Raw genomic sequence first — 26,899 nt, 5'->3', positions numbered from 1 at the left:
GTGGTTCTCTGGACGCCCACTTTAATTTTGCTCGAATGTTTCCACTTATTGCGTGGTGTGGACAGTGCACCCGAGCAAATAGCTGCCTCTTGCGTGCTTGCTTCTTTATTCTACTAGTCGTGGATGGAGTACCGTCTAGCATGGGCTGGCCATCACCCAGTCAAGGCCCAACAGTTTGTTGGTGCCGCAGTTCGTGCTCTGCTAGGGCACGCGCCGTTAGTCACTACGTAGTACAAATTTGCTGTTTGCAGGTGAAAGGGCAGTAATAAATCACTGTCACGTGTGGGATGAACAATCGGGGCCGGTACTTGGCGGGGAAAAATCTTGTTGCTATCGATGGAAAAGGAAGGATTGGGAGTCGGGAGCGCTCTGATAGCCGGAAATGTTGCGCGGAGACGGCGACGGTACGAAGGAAATGTGCAGGCGCATGCAGAGGAGTACCAGGATTTTCTGCCTAGCCGAAACGGGAAGCCAAGCTTGTAGTGGAACGGCGCCCGTTTCTGGCGCAGTCGCTCGAGATTTACGTTACGTGCACTCAAGTGCAAGGTGTACGATTGATTGATAGTATGACTCTATGAGGCGAGAGCAGCAAATGTGGTTGATGTCACGTACGCTATATTTGTCCGTCCTCCGCGTGATTGACAGCAATACTAGACATTTTGTCTAGTACTCCCTCCGTCCGGAAATACTTGTCATCAAAATAGATATAAATGGATGTATCTAGACGTATTTTAGTTTAAGATATATTTTTTTATCCATTTTAATGACAAGTATTTTCGGACGGAGGGAGTATTAGTCTAGAAGGAGAATTAGGGTTCAGCTCCTCGATGTAACAACCTGCCAACTGAATGGTCAGATCAGTCGTACTGTCTGCCATAACCTCTTTGTCTCGGCTACTATCTGTTTTAATTTGCCAACGAGAAGCGCGTTTCAGCACTGCCCAACCACTACGGAAAGCGGATTAATCCTCCGATTAGACCATTAGAATCCGATGCTTGAACAGCAGTTGCGCATAAGCAATTCATTTTGTACGACCGGGGAAGTTCATCACATTCCAAACGGGGGCCGAACAGTCGGTGGCTAGCACCTAATCCATCTCGCGACCATGGAAACACGACCGGATCAAAAACAGGACCGCCAATCAGCCACGGTGTGTACGTAGGGCGCTGATTGAACCTACCGCGCCGCTGGCGTAGCCGAGCCTTTCGCGGGCGCGCGCACGCCGATCACCCCGAGCCGGGAGCACCGCGTGCGCGGGTGGAGGGCCGCCGGGGGCCGGAGCGAGGGGCCCCAGCGGCGCCCTTTATCCTCTTTAGGACGCCATAAAGCCTGCGACGCAGCGTCGCAGCATCATCACCAACGGGAGAAACGTATCCAAAGCAAAGCGCCACCCGATGGAACGGATCCGGCCGGTGCCCCGTCGCTCTCGCTCGTGGCTTTCGAGTCGCGCGCGCTTTGTTAGCTCGTCACGCCCACACGTTCCCCCCGCGGCGCCCGAGGCTGGCGGCCCCGGCGGCGGTCCGATCGCCGGTCGGACGGGCCGGATCCGCCGTTAGGTCACGGGTGGTTCTCCGCTCCGACGCCGATGGCCGCGCGCGCGCTGCGCACGCACGGGCGCTGCTCCGCGCATGGACACGCGCGCGTCAACCTCGTGGCCCGGACCACGCGCGGGCAGGCGGGCGCAGGGTGCATATATGGACGCGGGGTGACACGGATGTGTGCGGGCGATGGCACGGATGGTTGGTGATCTATCCGGCGCGGATTGATTTGATTTGTTGTTCTGTCTTGGGCGCACGGCGCGCCTGTACAGATGCTCTGCCAAAGGGTTTATGCTACGATGTTGGTTGCGAGGTCCAGCCGAGTGGAATTGATGGGGCATCTAGGAGTAGTAGAGTACTAGCTAATTTGTCTATCCGGCTTGATTAGTGGTAGTAGTGCGCGTGTACGGGTACAGACGAATGATTTGCGTGTCCGGCGGGCGGGCTCATGTATCATTCGCTAGCTGGATAGTGGTCGAGTGTCTGTCTCTTTATTAAGAACTCAGTGCGCCTTCGGGGAAATACACAACTGCCCAGGCCAGGGTTTTACAAAACCATACTCGATGAGAATTTTCTTTGAAAAACAAGTTTGCCTCGTCAACCCTCGAGGAGTGAGCATTAAGAGGGATATATGCTGGGCCATGAGGAGAAATGAGCCACAAATGGCAACCCTGATCAAGCAAAAGGGGGTGTTTCGCTAGATTATGTGCATCAACATTCAACGCTCTACCTTCAAAAATAAAATTACAACTACTAAAAATTGGACCTACACAGTAGAATTTCTCTAATCACCGCCAAAATAAGCTCCTTCAGTACCGTCTTGAATATTTTGTGCCACCCGTTTGCAGTCACATGCCACCACCAGGCGTTGAAGAGAAAAATCTTCTGCAAGTGCAAGAGCCTCACGGCAGGCTATAGCTTCCAACACAGTCGGGTCGGTGACTTCCGAAATCACCAACGCAGAAGAACCCGAATATAGTCCGTTCTGATCTCTGCAAACTACCGCCGCTGACCTCACCCCATTAGCACTCGGCATCCCACCATCAACTTGAATTTTTGCATGGCCCATCGGTGGAGGCTTCCATGTCGATCTTGGAAGAGCAGCACTACGTGTAGGAGGTCTAGGTACTGAAGTACGAGACAATGCGCCGATGCTTCCCAACCATGTGTCGCTAGCGGAGACTGAAGAACATCCTCGTGAATATGTCTAGCAGTCCATATTGCCTATGTTGGGGAACGTAATAATTTCAAAAAAAAATTCTACACACACGCAGAATCATGGTGATGCATAGCAACGAGAGGGGAGAGTGTTGTCTACATACTCTCGTAGACCGTTCGCGGAAGCGTTATATCAACGCGGTTGATGTAGTCGTACGTCTTCACGATTCGATCGATCCAAGTACCGAAAGCACGACACCTCCGAGTTCTGCACACGTTCGGCTCGGTGACGTCCTCGTCTTCTCGATCCAGCAAGAGGGGCGAAGTAGTAGATGAGTTCCGGCAGCACGACGGCGTGGTGACGGTGCTGGTGAAGAACAATCTCCGCAGGGCTTCGCCTAAGCACTACGAAAACTATGACGGAGGATAAACTAGAGGGGACGGGGTTGCCGGCACACAGCTTGGTGTTTCTTGATGTGTCTTGGGTGCTAGCCCTACCCCTCTATTTATATGTTGAGTCTTGGGGTCGAAACTTGGAGTAAAAGCCTCCACAAAGTCGGTTTCACCCGAAAGGCAAGAGTCCTTCTCGGACTCCAAGGCCAGACGTCAGGGTTCCCGACGCCTGGACCCAGACGCCAGGGACCCTGGCGTCTGGCCACTAGACTCCGCAAAACTTCATTTTGCGCTTTCCAAAAACCTTGTGGGCTTTCCCCTTTGGCCCAAATAAAGTGTTCTCGTACCCAAACATTTCGGGAAACATCCGGAACCTCTTCCGGTGAATTCCGGAACCCTTCCGGAGTCCAAACACTATTATCCCATATATCAATCTTTATCTTCGGACCATTCCGGAGTTCCTCGTCATGTCCGTGATCTTATCCGGAACTCCGAACAACATTCGGTCACCAACATACATAACTCATAGTACTATATCGTCAACGAACGTTAAACGTGCGGACCCTACGGGTTCGAGAACTATATAGACATGACCGAGACACCTCTCTGGTCAATAACCAATAGCGGGACCTGGATGCCCATATTGGCTCCTACATATTCTACAAAGATTTTTATCGGTCAGACCGCATAACAACATACGTTGTTCCCTTTGTCATCGGTATGTTACTTGCCCGAGATTCGATCGTCGGTATCTCAATACCTAGTTCAATCTCGTTACCGGCAAGTCTCTTTACTCATTCCGTAATACATCATCCCGCAACTAACTCATTAGTTGCAATGATGTGCATTACCGAGTGGGCCCAGAGATACCTCTCCGCCAATCGGAGTGACAAATCCTAATCTCGAAATATGCCAACCCAACAAGTACATTCGGAGACACCTGTAGAGCACCTTTATAATCACCCGGTTACGTTGTGACGTTTGGTAGGACACAAAGTGTTCCTCCGGTAAACGGGAGTTGCATAATCTCATAGTCATAGGAACATGTATAAGTCATGCAGAAAGCAATAGCAACAAACTAAACGATCAAGTGCTAAGCTAACGGAATGGGTCAAGTCAATCACATCATTCTCCTAATGATGTGACCCCGTTAATCAAATGACAACTCTTTGTCTATGGTTAGGAAACATAACCATCTTTGATCAACGAGCTAGTCAAGTAGAGGCATACTAGTGACACTCTGTTTGTCTATGTATTCACACATGTAACATGTTTCCGGTTAATACAATTCTAGCATGAATAATAAACATTTATCATGATATCAGGAAATAAATAATAAATTTATTATTGCCTCTAGGGCATATTTCCTTCAGCCTAAAGAGTGACCGTTGCTTCCACGAACTATGCATGTGACAATGAACCCTCCACATAGAAATATCCAATATTTGGCACTAGGTTCTCCAGTCTCAACCATTACTTCCACAAACTCTTCGTCCGCCAGTGGCCACACGCAGCGCGCCATTGAACATTCAATCAAGGAGTGTTCCCAGGAGTCGTTGTTACCACACAATTGGCAATTATACAGAACACTCATATGCCTATGTTGCTTCCAGAAATCCTTCGTAGGCAAAGATTGTTGGAAATATGCCCTAGAGGCAATAATAAAGTGGTTATTATTATATTTTCTTGTTCATGATAATTGCCTATTGTTCATTCTATAATTGTATTAACCGGAAACCGTAATACATGTGTGAATACATAGACCATGATATGTCCCTAGTAAGCCTCTAGTTGACTAGCTTGTTGATCAATAGATGGTCGCGATTTCCTGACCATGGACATTGGATGTCGTTGATAACGGGATCACATCATTGGGAGAATGATGTGATGGACAAGACCCAATCCTAAGCGTAGCACAAGATCGTGTAGTTCGTTTGCTAAAGCTTTTTCTAATGTCAAGTATCATTTCCTTAGACCATGAGATTTTGCAACTCCCGGATACCGTAGAAATGCTTTGGGTGTACCAAATGTCACAACGTAACTGGGTGGCTATAAAGGTGCACTATAGGTATCTCCGAAAGTGTCTGTTGGGTTGGCACGAATCGAGACTGGGATTTGTCACTCCGTATGACGGAGAGGTATCTCTGGGCCCACTCGGTAATGCATCATCATAACGAGCTCAATGTGACTAAGGAGTTAGCCACGGGATCATGCGTTACGGAACGAGTAAAGAGACTTGCCGGTAACGAGATTGAACGAGGTATAGAGATACGGACGATCGAATGTCGGGCAAGTAACATATCGATGGACAAAGAGAATTGTATACAGGATTGATTGAATCCTCGACATCGTGGTTCATCCAATGAGATCATCGTGGAACATGTGGGAGCCAACATGGGTATCCAGATCCTGCCATTGGTTATTGGCCGGAGAGATGTCTCGGTCATGTCTGCATAGTTCCCGAACCCGTAGGGTCTACACACTTAAGGTTCGGTGACGCTAGAGTTGTTATGGGAAATTGTATACGGTTACCGAAGGTTGTTCGGAGTCCCGGATGAGATCCCGGATGTCACAAGGAGTTCCTGAATGGTCCGGAGGTGAAGAATTATATATGGGAAGTCCAGTTTCAGTCGTTGGAATAATTTCAGGGGTTATCGGTATTGTACTAGGACCACCGAAAGGTGTCCGGGGGTCCACCTGTCCCGGTGGGCCAAGTGGGCTGAACAAGGGTGGGAACCAGCCCCCTAGTGGGCTGGTGCGCCCCCCAAGGGCCCAAGGCGCCTAGGGTTGGAAACCCTAGGGGGTGGGGGTGCCTCCCACCAAACTTGGGGGGGCAAGTTCCCCCCCTTGGCCGCCGCCCCCCTCTAGATGGGATCTAAGGGGCCCGGCCCCCTCTCCCCTTCACCCTATAAATAGAGGGGGTGGGAGGGCAGCAACACCCCTTCCCTGGCGCAGCCCTCCCCCTCTCCAACACCTCCTCCTCCTTCGTAGTGCTTGGTGAAGCCCTGACGGAGAACTGCAAGCTCCACCACCACGTCGTCGGGCTGCCGGAGCTCTCCCTCAACTTCTCCTCTCCCCTTGCTGGATCAAGAAGGAGGAGACGTCCCCGGGCTGTACGTGTGTTGAACGCGGAGGCGCCGTCCGTTCGGTGCTAGATCGGATCTTCCGGGATTTGAATCACCGCGAGTACGACTCCATCATCCGCATTCCTTGTAACACTTCCTCTTAGAGATCTTCAAGGGTATGAAGATGCACTCCTTCTCTCTCGTTGCTAGCATCTCCTAGATTGATCTTGGTGACACGTAGGAAATTTTTGAATTATTACTACATTCCCCAACAGTGGCATCATGAGCTAGGTCTATGCCTAATTCTATGCACGAGTAGAACACAAAGTAGTTGTGGGCGATGACTTGTTCAACTTGCTTACCGTTGCTAGTCTTATATTGATTCAGCGGCATTGTGGGATGAAGCGGCCCGGACCGACCTTACACGTACGCTTACGTGAGACTGGTTCCACCGACTGACATGCACTTGATGCATAAGGTGGCTAGCGGGTGTCTATATCTCCCACTTTAGTCGGATCAGATTCGATGAAGAGGGTCCTTATGAAGGGTAAATAGCAATTGGCATATCACCGTTGTGGCTTTTACGTAGGTAAGAAACGTTCTTGCTAGAAACCCATAGCAGCCACGTAAAACATGCAACAACAATTAGAGGACATCTAACTTGTTTTTGCAGGGTACGCCATGTGATGTGATATGGCCGAAAGGATGTGATGAATGATATATGTGATGTATGTGATCATGTTATTGTAATAGGAATCACGACTTGCATGTCGATGAGTATGACAACCGGCATGAGCCATAGGAGTTGTCATAATTTATTGTATGACCTGCGAGTCAATGTAAACGCCATGTAATTACTTTACTCATTGCTAACCGTTAGTCATAGTAGTAGAAGTAATAGTTGGCAAGACAACTTCATGAAGACACGATGATGGAGATCATGGTGTCATGCCGGTGACGAAGGTGATCATGCCGCGCCTCGAAGATGGAGATCAAAGGCGCAAGATGATATTGTCCATATCATGTCACTTTATGATTTGCATGTGATGTTTGTCATGTTTACATCTTATCTGCTTAGAACGACGGTAGCATAAATAAGATGATCCCTCACTAAAATTTCAAGAATAGTGTTCCCCCTAACTGTGCACCATTGCGAAGGTTCGTTGTTTCAAAGCACTACGTGATGATCGGGTGTGATAGATTCTAACGTTCGCATACACTGGGTGTAAGCTAGATTTACACATGCGAAACACTGAGGTTGACTTGACGAGCCTAGCACGTACGGACATGGCCTCGGAATACGAGAGACCGGAAGGTCGAGCATGAGTCGTATAGTAGATATGATCAACATGGAGATGTTCACCGTTGATGACTAGTCCGTCTCACGTGATGGCCGGACACGGCCTAGTCGATTCGGATCATGTATCACTTAGATGACTAGAGGGATGTCTATCTGAGTGGGAGTTCATTAAATAATTTGATTAGATGAACTTAATTATCATGAACTTAGTCTAAAATATCTTTACAATATGTCTTGTAGATCAAATGGCCCATGCTAATGTTGCCCTCAACTTCAACGCGTTCCTAGAGAAAACCAAGCTGAAAGACGATGGTAGCAACTATACGGATTGAGTCCGTAACTTGAGGATCATCCTCATAGCTGCCAAGAAAGCATATGTCCTTGAAGCACCGCTAGGTGAAGCACCCATTTCCCCATCAACTGAAGACGTTATGAACGTCTGGCAGTCGTGTAGTGATGATTACTCTCTAGTTCAGCGCGGCATGCTCTACAGCTTAGAACCGGGGCTCCAAAAGCGTTTTGAGCAACACGGAGCATATGAGATGTTCTAAGAGCTAGAAATGGTTTTCCAAGCTCATGCCCGGGTCGAGATATATGAAGTCTCCGACAAGTTCTATAGTTGTAAGATGGAGGAAAACAGTTCTGTCAGCGAGCATATACTCAAAATGTCTGGGTTGCACAACCGTTTGTCTCAGCTGAGAGTTAATCTTCCAGATGATTCAGTCATTGACAGGATCCTCCAGTTGCTTCCACCTAGCTACAAGAGCTTTGTGATGAACTACAATATGCAAGGGATGGAGAAGTCCATTCCCGAGTTATATTCAATGCTGAAATCAGCGGAGGTGGAGATCAAAAAGGGACAACAAGTGTTGATGGTGAATAAGACCACTAGTTTCAAGAAAGGCAAGGGTAAGAAGAACTTCAAGAAGGACGACAAGGGAGTTGCCGTGCCCGGTAAGTCATTTGCCGGGAAGAAGTCAAAGAATGGACCCAAGCTTGAGACTCAATGATTTTATTGCAAGGGAAATTGTCACTGGAAACGAAACTGCCGCAAGTACTTAGCGGATAAGAAGGCTGACAACGCCAAAGGTATATGTGATACACATGTTATTGATGTGTACCTTACCAGCGCTCGTAGTAGCTCCTGGGTATTTGATACCGGTGCGGTTGCTCATATTTGTAACTCAAAATAGGAGCTGCGGAATAAGCGGAGACTGGCGAAGGACGAGGTGACGATGCACATCGGGAATGGTTCCAAGGTCGATGTGATCGTCGTCGGCACGCTACCACCACATTTACCTACGGGATTAGTTTTAAACCTCAATAATTGTTATTTACTGCCAACTTTGAGCATGAACATTGTATCTGGATCTTGTTTAATGTGAGATGGCTACTCATTTAAATCCGAGAATAATGGTTGTTCTATTTATATGAGAGATATGTTTTATGGTCATGCCCCGCTGGTCAATGGTTTATTTTTATTGAATCTCATACGTGATGTTACACATATTCATAGTGTGAATGCCAAAAAGATGTAAGGCTGATAATGATAGTCCCACATACTTGTGGCACTGCCGCCTTGGTCACATTGGTGTCAAACGCATGAAGAAACTCCATGCAGATGGACTTTTGGAGTCTCTTTATTACGAATCATTTGACACGTGCGAACCGTGCTTCATGGGCAAAATGACCAAGACTCCATTCTCTGGAACAATGGAGCGAGCAACCAACTTATTTGAAATCATACATACTGATGTGTGCGGTCCAATGAGCATTGAGGCTCACAGTGGCTATCGTTATGCTCTCACCCTCACTGATGACTTAAGTAGATATGGGTATGTCTACTTAATGAAACACAAGTCTGAGACCTTTGAAAAGTTCAAGGAATTTTAGAGTAAGGTAGAGAATCAACATGACAGGAAAATAAAGTTCTTACGATCAGATTGTGGAGGAGAATACTTGAGTCACGAGTTTGGCATGCACTTAAGGAAATGTGGAATTGTTTCACAACTCACGCCGCCTGGAACACCTCGGAGTAATGGTGTGTACGGATGTCATAATCACACTCTATTGGATATGGTGCGATCTATGATGTCTCTTACCGAGCTACCGCTATCATTTTGGGGTTATGCTTTAGAGACAGTCGCATTCACTTTAAATAGGGCTCTGTCGAAATCTGTTGAGACGACACCATATGAATTATGGTTTGGGAAGAAACCTAAGCTGTCGTTTCTGAAAGTTTGGGGATGCGATGCTTATGTCAAGAAACTTCAACCTGAAAAGCTCGAACCCAAGTCGGAAGAATGCGTCTTCATAGGATAACCTAAGGAAATATTGGGTATACCTTATATCTAAGATCCGAAGGCAAGATATTTGTTGCAAAGAACGGATCCTTTCTGAAGAAAGAGTTTCTCTCGAAAGAACTAAGTGGGAGGAAAGTAGAACTTGATGAGATACTCCCTCTTGAACCGGAGAGTAGTGCAGCTCAGGAAGATGTTTCTTTGGTGCCTGCACCGACTAGAGAGGAAGTTAATGATGATGATCATGAAACTTCAGATCAAGTTGCTACTGAACTTCGTAGGTCCACAAGGACACGTTCCGCACCAGAGTGGTACGGCAACCCGGTCCTGGAAATCATGTTGTTAGACAACGGTGAACCTTCGAACTATGAAGAAGTGATGGCGGGACCGGATTCCAACAAATGGCTTGAGGCCATGAAATCCGAGATATGATCCATGTATGAGAACGAAGTATGGACTTTGATAGACTTGCCTGATGATCGGCAAGCCATAGAGAATAAATGGATCTTTAAGAAGAAGACTGACGTGGATGGTAATGTGACCATTGCTACCTCTTGAGCATTCGTTGGTTTTCCCTTGAAGAGGAAAGGGTGATGCAGCAAAGTAGCGTAATTATTTCCCTCAGTTTTTGAGAACCAAGGTATCAATCCATTAGGAGGTAACACACAAGTCCCTAGTACCTGCACAAACAAACAAGAACCTCGCAACCAACGCGAGAAAGGGGTTGTCAATCCCTTCATGGTCACTTACGAAAGTGAGATCTAATAGAGATAATAAGATAAATATTTTTGGTATTTTTATTGTATAGATTGGAAAATAAAGATTGCAAAATAAAAAACGATAGAAATAGCAAGTAAATAGGAAAATAATATGATGGAAGATAGACCCGGGGGCCATAGGTTTCACTAGTGGCTTCTCTCAAGATAGCAAATTCTCCGGTGGGTGAACAAATTACTGTCGAGCAATTGATAGAAAAACACAAAGTTATGAGAATATCTAGGCATGATCATGTATATAGGCATCACGTCCGCGACAAGTAGATCGAAACGATTCTGCATCTACTACTATTACTCCACACATCGACCGCTATCCAGCATGCATCTAGAGTATTAAATTCTTAAGAACAGAGTAACACATTAGGCAAGATGACATGATGTAGAGGGATAAACTCAAGCAATATGATATAAAGCCCATCTTTTTATCCTTGATGGCAACAATACAATATGTGCCTTGTTGCCCCTGCTGTCACTCTGAAAGGACACCGCAAGATTGAACCTAAAGCTAAGCACTTCTCCCATTGCAAGAAAGATCAATCTAGTAGGCCAAACCAAACTGATAATTCGAAGAGACTTGCAAAGATATTAAATCATGCATAAAAGAATTTAGAGAAGAATCAAATATTGTTCATAGATAATCTTGATCATAAACCCACAATTCATCGGATCTCGACAAACACACCGCAAAAAGAATTACATCAAATAGATCTCCAAGAGAATCGAGGAGAACTTTGTATTGAGATCCAAAGAGAGAGAGAAGAAGCCATCTAGCTAATAACTATGGACCCGAAGGTCTGTGGTAAACTACTCACACATCATCGGAGAGGCTATGGTGTTGATGTAGAAGCCCTCCATGATCGATTCCCCCTCCGGCGGAGCGCCGAAAAAGGCCCCAAGATGGGATCTCACGGGTACAGAAGGTTGCGGCCGTGGAAATAGGGTTTCGTGGTGCTCTCGGATGTTTTGGGGGTATATGAGTATATATATAGGCCAAAGAAGTAGGTCAGTGGAGCCACGAGGGGCCCACAAGGGTGGGAGGCGTGCCTACCCCTAGGTGCACCCTCCTGCCTCGTGGCCGCCTCGTTGCTTCCTTGACGTCCACTCCAAGTCTCCTGGATCACGTTTTTTCCAAAAATAACTCTCCCGAATGTTTCATTTCATTTGGATTTCATTTGATATTCCTTTTCTGCGAAACACTGAAATAGGCAAAAAAATAGTGATACGTCTCCGTCGTATCTATAATTTTTGATTGTTCCATGCCAATATTATACAACTTTCATATACTTTTGGCAACTTTTTATACTATTTTTGGGACTAACATATTGGTCCAGTGCCCAGTGCCAGTTCCTGTTTGTTGCATGTTTTTTGTTTCGCAGAAAATCCATATCAAATCGAGTCCAAACAGGATAAAAACTGATGGAGATTTTTTGGACTATATGTGATTTTTGGGAAGAAGAATCAATGTGAGACGATGCCCGAGGGGGCCACGAGGCAGGGGGCGCGCCCTGGGCCCTCGTGGCTACCCCGTAAGGCGGTTGATGCCCTTCTTTCTCCTCAAGAAAGCTAATATCCGAATAGAGATCGTGTCCAAAATTCAGCCCAATCGGAGTTACGGGTCTCCGGGAATTTAAGAAACAGTGAAAGGGCAGAATCAGGGAACGCAGAAACAGGGAGAGACAGATCCAATCTCGGAGTGGCTCTCGCCCCTCCCATGCCATGGAGGCCATGGAACAGAGGGGAAACCCTTCTCCCATCTAGGGAGAAGGTCAAGGAAGAATAAGAAGGAGGGGGGCTCTCTCCCCCTCGCTTTCGGTGGCACCGGAGTGCCACTGGGGCCATCATCGTCACTGCAATCTTCACCAACAACTTCACCGCCGTCATCACCAACTCTTCCCCCCTCTATGCAGCGGTGTAAACCCTCTTTTACCCACTGTAATCTCTCCTTAAACATGGTGCTTATATATTATTTCCCAATGATGTATGGCTATCCTATGATGTTTGAGTAGATCCGTTTTGTCCTATGAGTTAATTGATGATCATGATTGGTTTGAGTTGCATGTTTTATTATTGGTGCTGTCCTATGGTGCTCTTCATGTCACGCAAGCGTGAGGGATCCCCTCTGTAGGGTGTTGCAATACGTTCATGATTTGCTTATGGTGGGTGGCGTGAGTGACAGAAGCACATACCTGAGTAAGTAGGTTGTTTGCATATGGGAGTAAAGAGGACTTGATAGTTTAATGCTATGGTTGGGTTTTACCTTAATGATCTTTAGTAGTTGCGGACACTTGCTAGAGTTCCAATCATAAGTGCATATGATCCAAGTAGAGAAAGTATGTTAGCTTATGCCTCTCCCTCAAATAAAATTGCAATAACGATTACCGGTCTAGTTATCGATTTCCTAGGGACAACTAACTTTCTTGTGTGATAACAAGCTCTCTATTAAAACTAACTTAGTTGTTTCTTTATCTAAACATCCCCTACTTTTTATTTATGCGCTCTTTATTATCTTACAAACCTATCCAGCAACACCTACAAAGCACTTCTAGTTTCATACTTGTTCTAGGTAAAGCGAACGTTAAGCGTGCGTAGAGTTGTATCAGTGGTCGATAGAACTTGAGGGAATGTTTGTTCTACCTTTAGCTCCTCGTTGGGTTCAACACTATTACTTATTGAAAGAGGCTACAATTGATCCCCTATACTTTTGGGTTATCAAACAACAATTTGCACTGGGCCTTTGGTTAGTAGGTTAGTCCCAAAAATAATATAAAAAGGTATATTAAAGCCCATTAAACATCCAAAACAGATAATATAATAGCATGGAACAATCAAAAATTATAGATACGTTGGAGACGTATCAAGAATCCCCAAGCTTAATTCATGCTCGTCCTCAAGTAGGTAAATGATAAAAACAGAATTTTTGATGTGGAATGCTACCTAGCATAATTCTCAATGTAATTTTCTTTATTGTCGCATGAATGTTCAGATCCGAAAGATTCAAGAAAAAAGTTTAATATTGACATAAAAAATAATAATACTTCAAGCATACTAACAAAGCAATAATGTCTTCTCAAAATAACATGGCCAAAGAAAGTTATCCCTACAAAATCATATAGTCTGGCTATGCTCTATCTTCATCACACAAAGTATTTAATCATGCACAACCCCGATGACAAGCCAAGCAATTGTTTCATACTTTTGACGTTCTCAAACTTTTTCAATCTTCACGCAATACATGAGCGTGAGCCATGGATATAACACTATAGGTGGAATTGAATGGTGGTTGTGGAGAAGACAAAAAGGAGAAGACAGTCTCACATCAACTAGGCATATCAACGGGCTATGGAGATGCCCATCAATAGATATCAATGTGAATGAGTAGAGATTTCCATGCAATGGATGCACTAGAGCTATAAGTGTATGAAAGCTCAACAAAAGAAACTAAGTGGGTGTGCATCCAACTCGCTTGCTCATGAAGACCTAGGGCATTTTGAGGAAGCCCATCATTGGAATATACAAGCCAAGTTCTATAATGTAAAATTCCCACTAGTATATGAAAGTGACAACATAGGAGACTCTCTATCATGAAGATCATGGTGCTACTTTGAACCACAAGTGTGGTAAAAGGATAGTAACATTGTTCCTTCTCTCTTTTTCTCTCATTTCTCTCTTTTTTCTTTTTTTATTTGGGCCTTTTCTCTTTTTTATGGCCTCTTTTTTCTCCTTTTTTTCGTACGGAGTCTCATCCCGACTTGTGGGGGAATCATAGTCTCCATCATCCTTTCCTCAATTGGGACAATGCTCTAATAATGATGATCATCACACTTTTATTTACTTACAACTCAAAAATTACAACTCGATACTGGAACAAAATATGACTCTATGTGGATGCCTCCGGCGGTGTACCGGGATATGCAATGAATCAAGAGCGACATGTATGAAAGAATTATAAAGGTGGCTTTGCCACAAATACGATGTCAATTACATGATCATGCAAAGCAATATGACAATGATGAACCGTGTCATAACAAATGGAACGGTGGTACGTTGCATGGCAATATATCTTGGAATGGCTATGGAAATGCCATAATAGGTAGGTATGGTGGCTGTTTTGAGGAAGGTATATGATGGGTGTATGGTACCGGCGAAAGTTGCGCGGTACTAGAGATGCTAGCAATGGTGGAAGGGTGAGAGTGCGTATAATCCATGGACTCAACATTAGTCATAAATAACTCACATACTTATTGCAAAAATCTATTAGTTAACGAAACAAAGTACTACGTGCATGCTCCTAGGGGGATAGATTGATAGGAAAAGACCATTGCTCATCCCCGACCACCACTCATAAGGAAGACAATGAATAAATAAATCATGCTCCGACTTCATCACATAACGGTTCACCATACGTGCATGCTACGAGAATCACAAACTTTAGAACAAGTATTTCTCAAATTCACAACTACTCAACTAGCATGACTCTAATATCACCATCTTCATATCTCAAAACAATCATCAAGTATCAAACTTCTCATAGTATTCAATGCACTTTTTATGAAAGTTTTTATTATACCCATCTTGGATGCCTATCATATTATGACTAATTTTATAGCCAAAGAAAATTACCATGCTGTTACAAAAGACTCTCAAAATAATATAAGTGAAGCATGAGAGATCAATAATTTCTATAAAATAAAACCACCACCGTGCTCTTAAAGATATAAGTGAAGCACTAGAGCAAAATTATCTAGCTCAAAAGATATAAGTGAAGCACATAGAGTATTCTAATAAATTCCGATTCATGTGTGTCTCTCCAAAATGTGTGTACAGAAAGGATGATTGTGGTAAAATAAAAAGAAAAGACTCAAATCATACAATACCCTCCAAGCAAAATACATATCATGTGGTGAATAAAAATATAGCATCAAGTAAAGTTATCGATGGACGAAGACGAAAGAGGGGATGCCTTCCGGGGCATCCCCAAGCTTAGGATTTTGGTTGTCCTTGAATTTTACCTTGGGGTGCCATGGGCATCCCCAAGCTTAGGCTCTTTCCACTCCTTATTCCAAAACCCATCAAATCTTTACCCAAAACTTGAAAACTTCACAACACAAAACTCAACAGAAAATATCATGAGCTCCGTTAGTATAAGAAAACAAACCACCACTTCAAGGTACTGTAATTAACTCATTCTTTATTTATATTGGTTTTAAACCTAATGTATTCCAACTTCTCTATGGTTCATACCTCCGATACTAGCCATAGATTCATCAAAATAAGCAAACAACACGCGAAAAACAGAATCTGTCAAAAACAGAACAGTCTATAGTAATCTGTAGGTTTCGAATACTTCTATAACCCCAAAAATTCTTAAATAAAATGGTGGACGTGAGGAATTTGTCTATTAATCATCTGCAAAAATAATGAACCTAATCGCACTGTCAAGTAAAAAATGGCAGCAAATCTCGTGAGCGCTAAAGTTTCTGTTTTTTACAACAAGATCGCAAAGACTTCCCCCAAGTCTTCCCAAAGGTTCTACTTGGCACAAACACTAATTAAAAGCATAAAACCACATCTAAACGAAGCTATATGAATTATTTATTACTAAAAAGGAAAAAAAACAAGAAACAATAATAAAATTGGGTTGCCTCCCAACAGGCGCTCTCGTTTAACGCCCCTAGATAGGCATAAAAACAAGAATAGATCTAGGTATTGTCATCTTTGGTATGCAATTCATAAGTGGCTCTTATAATAGATTCATAAGGTAATTTAATTTTATTCCTAGGAAAGTGCTCCATGCCTTTCCTTAATGGAAATTGTAATCTAATATTTCCTTCTTTCATATCAATAATTGCACCAATCGTTCTAAGGAAAGGTCTACCAAGAATAATAGGACATGTAGGATTGCAATCTATATCAAGAACAATGAAATCTACGGGACATAATTACTATTTGAATCAATAAGAACATCATTAATCCTTCCCATAGGTTTCTTAATAGTGGAATCCGCAACATGCAAATTTAAAGAACAATCATCAAATTCACGGAAACCTAACACATCACACAAAGTTTTTGGAATCGTGAAAACACCAGCACCCAAATCACATAAAGCATAACATTCATGATCTTTAATTGTAATTTTAATTTTAGTAGTACGTTCCCACTCATCATAAAGTTTTCTAGGGATAGAGACTTCTAATTCAAGCTTTTCTTCATAAGATTGCATTAAAGCATCAACGATATGTTTGGTAAAAGCTTAATTTTGATCATAAGCATGAGGAGAATTTAGCACGGATTGCAACAAGGAAATACAATCTATCAAAGATCAATTATCATAATTAAATTCCTTTAAATCCAAAATAGTGGGTTCATTGCTATATAAAGTCTTGACCTCTTCAATCCCACTTTTACCAATTTTTGCATCTAGATCTAAAAACTCCGAATCATTGGGACGCCTTTTAACTAAGGTTGACTCATCTCCAGTTCCATCATTATCAAGATTCATATTGCAAAACAAAGATTTAATAGGAGACACATCAATCACTTTTAGATCTTCATCCTTATTATCGTGAAAACTAGAAGAACACGCTTTTATAAAGCAATCTTTTTTAGTGCATCCTAGCGGTTCTTTCTTTGCACTCGTCAATGGAAATTCTCATACAATTTAGAGACTCATTGATATGATGCTTAGGTGGAATAGATCTAAGTTTCAAAGAACCAACATCGAGAGAAATTATATCCACGTTCCTAGCCAACTCATCAATCTTAGGCAATTATTCTTCAAGCAAAGCATTGACATTTTTTGCGAAATCATAATTTTTTTAACACTAGTTTCAAAATTAGAGGGCATCTTATTAAAATTTCCATAAGAGTTGTTGTACGAATTACTAGGAAACGGCCTATGATTAAAGTTTCCTCTATACGCATTGTTACCAAAATTGTTCCTACCAACAAAATTCACATCCATAGATTCATTATTATTCTCAATGAAAATAGACAAAGGCATATTATTAGGATCAGAAGAAACACTCTTATTAGCAAACAATTTCATAAGTTCATCCATCTTTCCACTCAAAACATTAATCTCTTCTATCGCATGAACCTTTTTACTAGTAGATCTTTCGGTGTGCCATTGAGAATAATTAACCATAATATTATCTAGGAGTTCAGTAGCTTCTCCTACAGTGATTTCCATAAAAGTGCCTCCCGCGACCGAATCTAAAAGATTTCTAGTAGCAAAATTCAATCCAACATAAAAAAATTGTATGATCTTCCATAAATTTAATTCATGAGTAGGGCAATTACGTATCATCAATTTCATCCTCTCCCAAGCTTGTGCAACATGCTCATGATCAAGTTGCTTAAAATTCATAATATTGTTTCTAAGAGAGATGATCTTAGCGGGAGTAAAATACTTAGAGATAAAAGCATCTTTGCACTTATTCCATGAATCAATACTATTTTTTAGGCAAAGACGAAAACCAAGTTTTAGCACGATCTCTAAGCGAAAATGGAAATGGCTTCAATTTAACAGTATCATTATCCACATATTTCTTCTTTTGCATATCACACAAATCAACAAAGTTGTTTAGATGGGTAGCGGGATCTTCACTAGGAAGGCCAGAAAACGGATCTTTCATGACAAGATTCAGGAAAGCAGTATTAGTTTCACAAGATTCAGCATCGGTAAGAGGAGCAATTGGAGTGCTAATAAAATCATTATTGTTGGTATTGGAAAAATCACACAATTTAGTATTGTCTTGAGCCATCGTGACAAACAATCCAACACACAAGCACACAAGAAGCAAGAGAAAAAAGACGAACGGAAAAGAGGCGAACGGAAAAGAGGGCGAATAAAACGGCAAGGGTGAAGTGGGGGAGAGGAAAACGAGAGGCAAATGGAAAATAATGTAATGCGAGGGATAAGAGTTTGTGATGGGTACTTGGTATGTCTTGACTTGTGCGTAGATCTCCCCGGCAATGGCGCCAGAAATGGCTTGTTGACGGGAGATCAAATTTTGACTTGACTTGGTGCAACCTCCCCGGCAACGGCGCCCGAAATCCTTCTTGCTACCTTTTGAGCATGCGTTGGTTTTTCCTTGAAGAGGAAAGGGTGATGCAGCAAAGTAGCGTAAGTATTTCCCTCAGTTTTTGAGAACCAAGGTATCAATCCAGTAGGAGGTAACACGCAAGTCCCTAGTACCTGCACAAACAAACAATAACCTCTCAACCAACTCGATAAAGGGGTTGTCAATCCCTTCACGGTCACTTACGAAAGTGAGATCAGATAGAGATAATAAGATAAATATTTTTGGTATTTTTATTGTATAGATTGCATAATAAACAACGATATAAATAGCAAGTAAATAGGAAAATAATATGATGGAAGATAGACCCGGGGGCCATAGGTTTCACTAGTGGCTTCTCTCAAGATAGCAAATTCTATGGTGGGTGAACAAATTACTGTCGAGCAATTGATAGAAAAGCGCATAGTTATGAGAATATCTAGGCATGATCATGTATATAGGCATCACGTCCGCGACAAGTAGACCGAAATGATTCTGCATCTACTACTATTACTCCACACATCGACCGCTATCCATCATGCATCTAGAGTATTAAGTTCATAAGAATAGAGTAACGCATTAGGAAAGATGACATGATGTAAGGGCATTTCCCTACTTTGTGTTTTGGATGATGATGACAACCCTTTGTTGGTCTAATCGTGTGCTAAGTGCTTCAGGTTGTCGGTGATTAGGCTTACATCGGTTAGCCATTCTCCCCGGAAGGAAAAGATCAAAGACGAGGTTTCTACGTTTTTATATCTTTGGTCGTAGGGAACCCGTTCTATCAAGAGGAAATCCACATTGGAAGGTGTTGGGGAATCTTTTCACGTACACACTTGCCACACCCCTCTCTTGCCTTCCTTAGTTTGGAGAGAGAGTGCCTCCCTTCTTTTCTTACTGCTTGCTATGGTTTCCCAGCGGTTGTACCGCTGGCTCTTAGCGCTTACCTAGTCTTGACCGAGCGGTTGCGCCGCTGGTCTCGGGTGGTGGTACCGCCACCATGCTCAACAAATACTGCGACGGTTGTTCCGGCCAAGTACCGCCCAACTACCGATCAAACTTTTGTTTTGGTGCGGCGCTTGGGCGGTAGTGTTGGAGATATGCCCTAGAGGCAATCATGTGATGATGATATTTCCCTATGTATTCATGAGTCCTTTGTATTGTCCTTGAACATCATCAATGATATGTATCAATAAGTATGTGACTTGTTTTGGAACTATGTATTGTATGATGATTGTTTTAATGGTCCCTAGTTGATAAGGTTATGCGGACACATATCCCTGACTAGTATACGACTCGGTTGATGACTATGTTTCATAAGTCATGTGCATGGAGATGCTAAACCGATAGTATGGGCTTGGGGATGGAGATCACCGAGCCAGACAAACCCACTTTGAGACACAGCGAGGTATAGTCATCTGTTAGTCTCAAGTGCAATGTCTATGCCATGTCCTAGACCTGAGGTCCTCGCATGTTCTTGGGATGAGGATCGACTCACTTAGGGTCTATCAAACGCTACTCCGTAACTAGGTAGTTATAAAGGTAGCTTTCGGGTGAGTCGTGAGACATGCCGCGAGACATGGTTGACCAAGATGGAATTTTCCCCTCCTATTTGGAGAGATATTCTCTGGGCCCTCTCGAGTGATCAGATTCGGAAAGCATGGCCATGCGACTTGGGTTAAGTGTTAACCCAGTTCGGGAATCTGTATCATGGTTTTGAGAAGAGAGGTCGAGCTAACACAAGGGTGACAAGTACTCGCCTTGAGCTCGACAACAAATATCGTGAGGCAAAAGGAATGTTGCATATGCCACATTGTCGAGGTTCGTCAAACGACTTTATGCCCACATGGGAGTTGGCACGTTCTGCTAGGAGCCGCTACCAACTATCGACTCTGGTCGTGTCCATCTGTACGTGAACCTATAGGGTCGCACACTTAAGGGGCTGCAGCCCATTCAGATTGGATCTGAGTGGAAAATGGATGTGGACTCCTAGTGGGCTCAAGTATTGAGCCCACCTCGGAGGTCTATATAAAGGGGAGTGGGCGCACCACTTAGGGTTGATAGAATTGAACCCTGGTTAGCCACCGCCACTCCCCACGCCCATGCCGCGTGACCGGACCTAGCAGTCTGCCGCTCGACGCTGCTCCCCGTACGTGTCGATACCTTGGAGGCATCGCATCTGCGGTGCTTGGATGAACCGTTGGAGGGAACCGCGAGGTGCCGTTCGTGGGAGATCACCATTCACAGGTCTTTGCTGTTCGCGGGAGATCAACAACGTGAGGAGGAGACGTCCCGGGAGATCGGCTACACGCATCACCAACTCTACTTCCGCTGCGGTGACTGCGCGTCTAGTGGTAAACCCGATCCCGTGATCTATTTCCAGCAGCATGATCTTGGGTGCGCGGTAGAAAATTTTATTTGGCGCTAGCGTAGCGTACCGCATGTTCCAACAGTGGTATTAGAGCCTCCGTTATGTGGTAATAGATTTGATGATATGCATATGAGATATGTAGATCGGTTCAGGTGCGGGTCGATGAGATCGGTCGCGCATGTCAGTGTTGAAGGTTGGTCTCGTGATCTTGTTTCCGTGATCGTGATGCAGAGGTCGTGACACGACTTACCCCTACCGGTCGGTTGTCCGCCATCGGGGTAGACAGTGGAACGTAAATCTGGATGCAGCACGCGAAGATCAATGAGATTTATCGAATCGTAACATAGATCAACACCTTGGAAATGTGATTTCCGCGGTGCTGAAATCTGTTGGAGCGGTCTCGGTAAAACGGCTGTATCTTTTGCATACGAACTCCGATTTTGCTCCACGACCTGTCAAACTGAAGCTAACGAAAAGTTGGATCTGAAGGAAATATGCCCTAGAGGCAATAATAAAGTTATTATTTATTTCCTTATTTCATGATAAATGTTTATTATTCATGCTAGAATTGTATTAACCGGAAACATAATACTTGTGTGAATACATAGACAAACTAAACGTCACTAGTATGCCTCTACTTGACTAGCTCGTTGATCGAAGATGGTTATGTTTCTTAACCATAGACATGTGTTGTCATTTGATTAACGGGATCACATCATTAGGAGAATGATGTGATTGACATGACCCATTCCATTAGCTTAGCACCCGATCGTTTAGTATGTTGCTATTGCTTTCTTCATGACTTATACATGTTCCTATGACTATGAGATTATGCAACTCCCGTTTGCCGGAGGAACACTTTGTGTGCTACCAAACGTCACAACGTAACTGGGTGATTATAAAGGTTCTCTACAGGTGTCTCCAAAGGTACATGTTGGGTTGGCGTATTTCGAGATTAGGATTTGTCACTCCGATTGTCGGAGAGGTATCTCTGGGCCCTCTCGGTAATGCACATCACTTAAGCCTTGCAAGCAATGCAACTAATGAGTTAGTTGCGAGATGATGTATTACGGAACGAGTAAAGAGACTTGACGGTAACAAGATTGAACTAGGTATTGAGATACCGACGATCGAATCTCGGGCAAGTAACATACCGATGACAAAGGGAACAACGTATGTTGTTATGCGGTCTGACCGATAAAGATCTTCGTAGAATATGTAGGAGCCAATATGAGCATCCAGGTTCCGCTATTGGTTATTGACCGGAGACGTGTCTCGGTCATGTCTACATTGTTCTCGAACCCGTAGGGTCCGCACGCTTAACGTTACGATGACAGTTTCATTATGAGTTTATATATTTTGATGTACCGAAGTTTGTTCGGAGTCCCGGATATGATCACGGACATGACGAGGAGTCTCGAAATGGTCGAGACATAAAGATTGATATACTGGACGGCTATATTCGGACACCGGAAGTGTTTCGGATAAAACCGGAGTACCGGGGGGTTACCGGAACCCCCCTAGGGGTTAATGGGCCTCATGGGCCTAAAGTGGAGAAGAGGAGGGGCGGCCAGGGCAGGCCGCCCGCCCCTCCCCCTCTAGTCCGAATTGGACAAGGAGGGGGGGGGGGCGGCGCCCCCCCTTTCCTTCCTCTCCTCTCTCCCTTCCTCCCCCCTCTCCTAGTTGGACAAGGAAAAGGAGGGAGTCCTACTCCTGGTAGGAGTAGGACTCCTCCATGGCGCGCCTCCTCCTGGCCGGCCGCCCCTCCCCCTTGCTCCTTTATATACGGGGGCAGGGGGGCACCTCTAGACACACAAGTTGATCTTGGAGATCGTTCTCTTAGTCGTGTGCGGTGCCTCCCTCCAGCATAATCCTCGATAATATTGTAGCGGTGCTTAGGCGAAGCCCTGCGACGGTAGAACATCAAGATCGTCACCACGCCGTCGTGCTGACGGAACTCTTCCCCGACACTTTGCTAGATCGGAGTCCGGGGATCGTCATCGAGCTGAACATGTGCTAGAACTCGGAGGTGCCGTAGTTTCGGTGCTTGATCGGTCGGGCCGTGAAGACGTACGACTACATGAACCGCATTGTCATAACGCTTCCGCTGTCGGTCTACGAGGGTACGTAGACAACACTCTCCCCTCTCGTTGCTATGCATCACCATGATCTTGCATGTGCGTAGGATTTTTTTTGAAATTACTATGTTCCCCAACAAGATCAGCGATGAAATCCTGGAAGCGCTTCTGGCTAGGCCAAAATCCGCTTGGAAGATAGAGTTTCAGGAGGTTTTATCTTCGGCGGTAGAACGTCTGACTCGTTTTTGCAGGGAATGACTGTGATTTGGTATAGCCCATGTATGTTGCTTGTATATTATTGTTTCATGACCTGCATGTCCTGAGTGCGGCAACTGGCTGGAGCCATATGGTTGTCCCATTATTGTATTAATGACCTGCGTGTCAACATGAGAAGCCATGTAATGTAATTTACTTTCAGTAGCTATTAGTTTTTAATAGCATAGTATCTTATGTAACACTTGGCGGTTGACACCATGGTGTGGAGATGGAGATCACCACGAGGACAACCATGCATGGGCAGACCGCGCACGTGGAGATGGAGATCACCACGTGCTGTGAAAAGGGGCTATACCATATCACACATACATAAACTGCCTGTGAAAGTTTATCCCTTTTATGCACCCTTCCTTCTGCATGGTAGATGTTTTAAGTAGGGTGATCCCTCAAAGAATGTCAAGTACAAATGCCTCCCCAATTGCTGCACCTTCACATGCCAAGTATATTTTGTGGCGGGCCTATGAAATTAGGGTGCCACTAGATCTCCTTGAAGTGATGGGTTTGTGTCGGACAGTTACACGCGGAGCATTGGTTGACTTGTCGTGGCTATCAAAATAGTTTTGGGCTACGAGGCATAGGTGTTGGCGAGGCATGAGATGTCCCCAACAACAAGAGTCGTATGGAGATACGATTAGCAAGAGTTGCTTACCGAGTGATCTTGTCCTCTAGCGGTGATGCAAAAGCTCACTAGTTGACATGTTGATCTTGGATCTTGAATCACTAAGTATCAACCGAGGGATGTTGATTTTAGTGGGAGTAATGATCTTATTAAAATGTTTAATACGAATTACTCTTCTTGAATACATGTCTTAGTGTTTTGCATATTTCTGTTGTAGATCAATGGCACCACCTACTCAATTTACCCCTTTTGCGTTGAAATCAATCCTGGAAAAAGATAAATTGAATGGAACAAACTTTACCACCTAGTATAGAAACCTGAGAATTGTTCTTAGGCATGAGAAAAAGGAACAAGTTCTAGAGAATCCGCTTCCAGAGGAACCCGCCGATAATGCTAATGCCACAGCCAGAAATGCCTACTAGAAAATCATTGATGAATCAAACGAGATCAGCTGTCTCATGCTGGCTTCTATGGAGCCCGATCTGCAGCAGCAGTTCGAAAATATCGAGGCTTTCGATATGATCGAGAACCTTAAGATCATGTTTCAAATGCAGGCTAGGACCGAAAGGTTCAACGTCTGGCGATCCTTGATGGATTGTAAGCTGAAAGAGGGTGATCCACTGAGCCCGCATGTGATCAAGATGATCGAGTACATGCAAGCTCTGGATAGGCTAGGCTTCCCACTTGGGGATGAGTTGTCCACAGATACAATTCTGGGTTCTCTTCCGGACAGCTATGGGCCGTTCATCTCGAACTACCATATGCATGGGATGGAGAAGAAGCTCACTGAATTGCATGGGATGCTCAAAGTGGAAAAGCAGGATATCAAGAAAGGTACACATCGTCAAGTGTTGATGATGCAGAACTAGGCTAAGTTCAAGAAGAGCTGGTCCAAGAAAAAGGCTAAGGCAAAGGGCAAAGAGAAGGAGGCAACTCCAATTGCAGCCACTGCACCTAAGTCAGGAACGGCTTCGGGGAGTATTTGCTTTCATTGCAAGGAACCCGGACACTGGAAAAGGAACTACAGCAAGTGGCTTGCGGAGAAGGGCAAGAAGACTAGAAGTATGACTTCTTCTTCAGGTACACTTGTTGTATATGTTATAGACATTTATCTTGCTGATGTTTCTAGTAGCTCTTGGGTATATGATACCGGATCGGTTGTTCACATATGCAACTCGATGCTGGGGCTAAGCAGAACTAGTAATGTCGCAAGAGGAGAAGTTGACATTCGTGTTGGGAATAAAGCAAGAGTTGCGGCATTGGCCATCGACACTATGCAACTTAATTTACCTTCAGGATTTGTAATGGAACTTGATAATTGTTATTATGTTCCTGCTTTGAGTCGAAACATTATTTCTGCCTCATGTTTGATGAGACAAGGTTATGAATTTAGTATTAAGGACAATGGTTGTTCTATTTACTTGAATAATATTTTTCATGGCTTTGCACCCATTGTAAATGGGTTATTTATCCTAGATCTTGAAGGTGAATCAGTCTATAACATAAATGTCAAGAGGCATAAGCCTAATGAGATAAATCCGACTTACATCTGGCATTGTCGACTAGGACACATTAGTCAAAAGCGCATGAAGAAGCTCCATGATGATGGAATTCTAATTTCGTTTGAGTTTGAATCATTCGAGACATGCGAGTCTTGCCTACTCGGTAAGATGACTAAGACTCCTTTTGCAAAGAGTTGCGAGAGGGCGTCCGAGCTGTTGGAACTTATACATAGTGATGTATGTGGACCAATGAGCACGACAGCCAGAGGTGGTTTCCAATACTTCGTGACTTTCACCGACGACTTGAGTAGATATGGATATGTCTACTTGATGAGGCACAAGTCAGAAACTTTTGAAAAGTTCAAGGAGTTTCAAAACGAAGTAGAAAATCAACTCGGTAAGAAAATCAAACTTCTACGATCTGATCGTGGCGGTGAGTATATGAGCCAGGAGTTTGATGATCATCTGAAGAGTCGTGGAATAGTTCCACAACTGACTCCTCCGATTACGCCACAGAGAAATGGTGTGTCGGAATGGAGGAATCAGACCCTATTGGACATGGTCCGATCGATGATGAGTCAGTCGGATTTACCCTTGTCATTTTGGGGATACGCTCTAGAAACTGCAGCTTTCACACTAAACAGGGTACCATCTAAGTCCGTAGATAAGACACCATATGAGATATGGACTGTGAAGAGTCACAGTTTGTCTTTTCTGAAAATTTGGGGATGTGAAGCATATGTCAAGCGACTCCAGTCGGATAAGCTCACACCCAAATCGGACAAGTGCATATTCTTGGGATATCCAAGGGAAACCTTGGGATATTACTTCTACAACCGTGAAGAGGGAAAAGTGTTTGTCGCTCGACATGGAGTTTTCCTTGAGAAAGAGTTTCTCAATCGGAAGGCTAGTGGGAGGACGGTCCGACTAGAAGAAATTCGAGAACCGCACGGGGACGTTCCGGTAGGTGATACTATCACACCGGAGTTAGTCAGGGAACCCGTAGTGGAGTCGACACTGGTTCCACGGAGGTCGGAAAGGTTACGCAATTTGTATGACTGCAATGTGTTGTTCTTGGAGAATAACGAGCCGACTACGTATGCGGAAGCGATGGAGAGCCCCGATTCCGAGTTATGGCTTGAGGCCATGAGATCCGAATTAAAGTCCATGGATGACAATCAAGTTTGGAACTTAGTTGATCTGCCAGATGGCGTTCGAGCCATTGAGTGCAAGTGGATCTTTAAGAAGAAAACTGATATGGACGGAAATGTCACAGTCCATAAGGCTCGACTTGTTGCTAAAGGTTATCGACAAGTTCAAGGAGTTGACTACGATGAGACATACTCACCGGTAGCGATGCCTAAATCAATTTGGATCATTCTTGCTATAGTGGCATATTTCGACTATGAAATATGGCAGATGGATGTCAAAACAACTTTCCTTAATGGAAATTTAACCGAGGA

General features: G+C 44.1%; 1 pseudogene; it reads left to right on the top strand.

The window, feature by feature from the left end:
- Positions 1 to 1,585: 1,585 nt before the first annotated feature.
- LOC147976287 (uncharacterized) lies at positions 1,586 to 25,239 on the top strand (annotated as a pseudogene).
- Positions 25,240 to 26,899: the final 1,660 nt, after the last annotated feature.

Source organism: Triticum urartu, chromosome 4A (genome assembly GCF_056163025.1).
Source record: "Triticum urartu cultivar PI428250 chromosome 4A, HENAU_Tu73, whole genome shotgun sequence".
In the NCBI taxonomy this organism is placed as follows: Eukaryota; Viridiplantae; Streptophyta; class Magnoliopsida; order Poales; family Poaceae; genus Triticum; species Triticum urartu.
The sequence above is the reverse complement of the archived record's forward strand: the minus strand, read 5'-3'. Positions and strand labels throughout refer to the sequence as shown.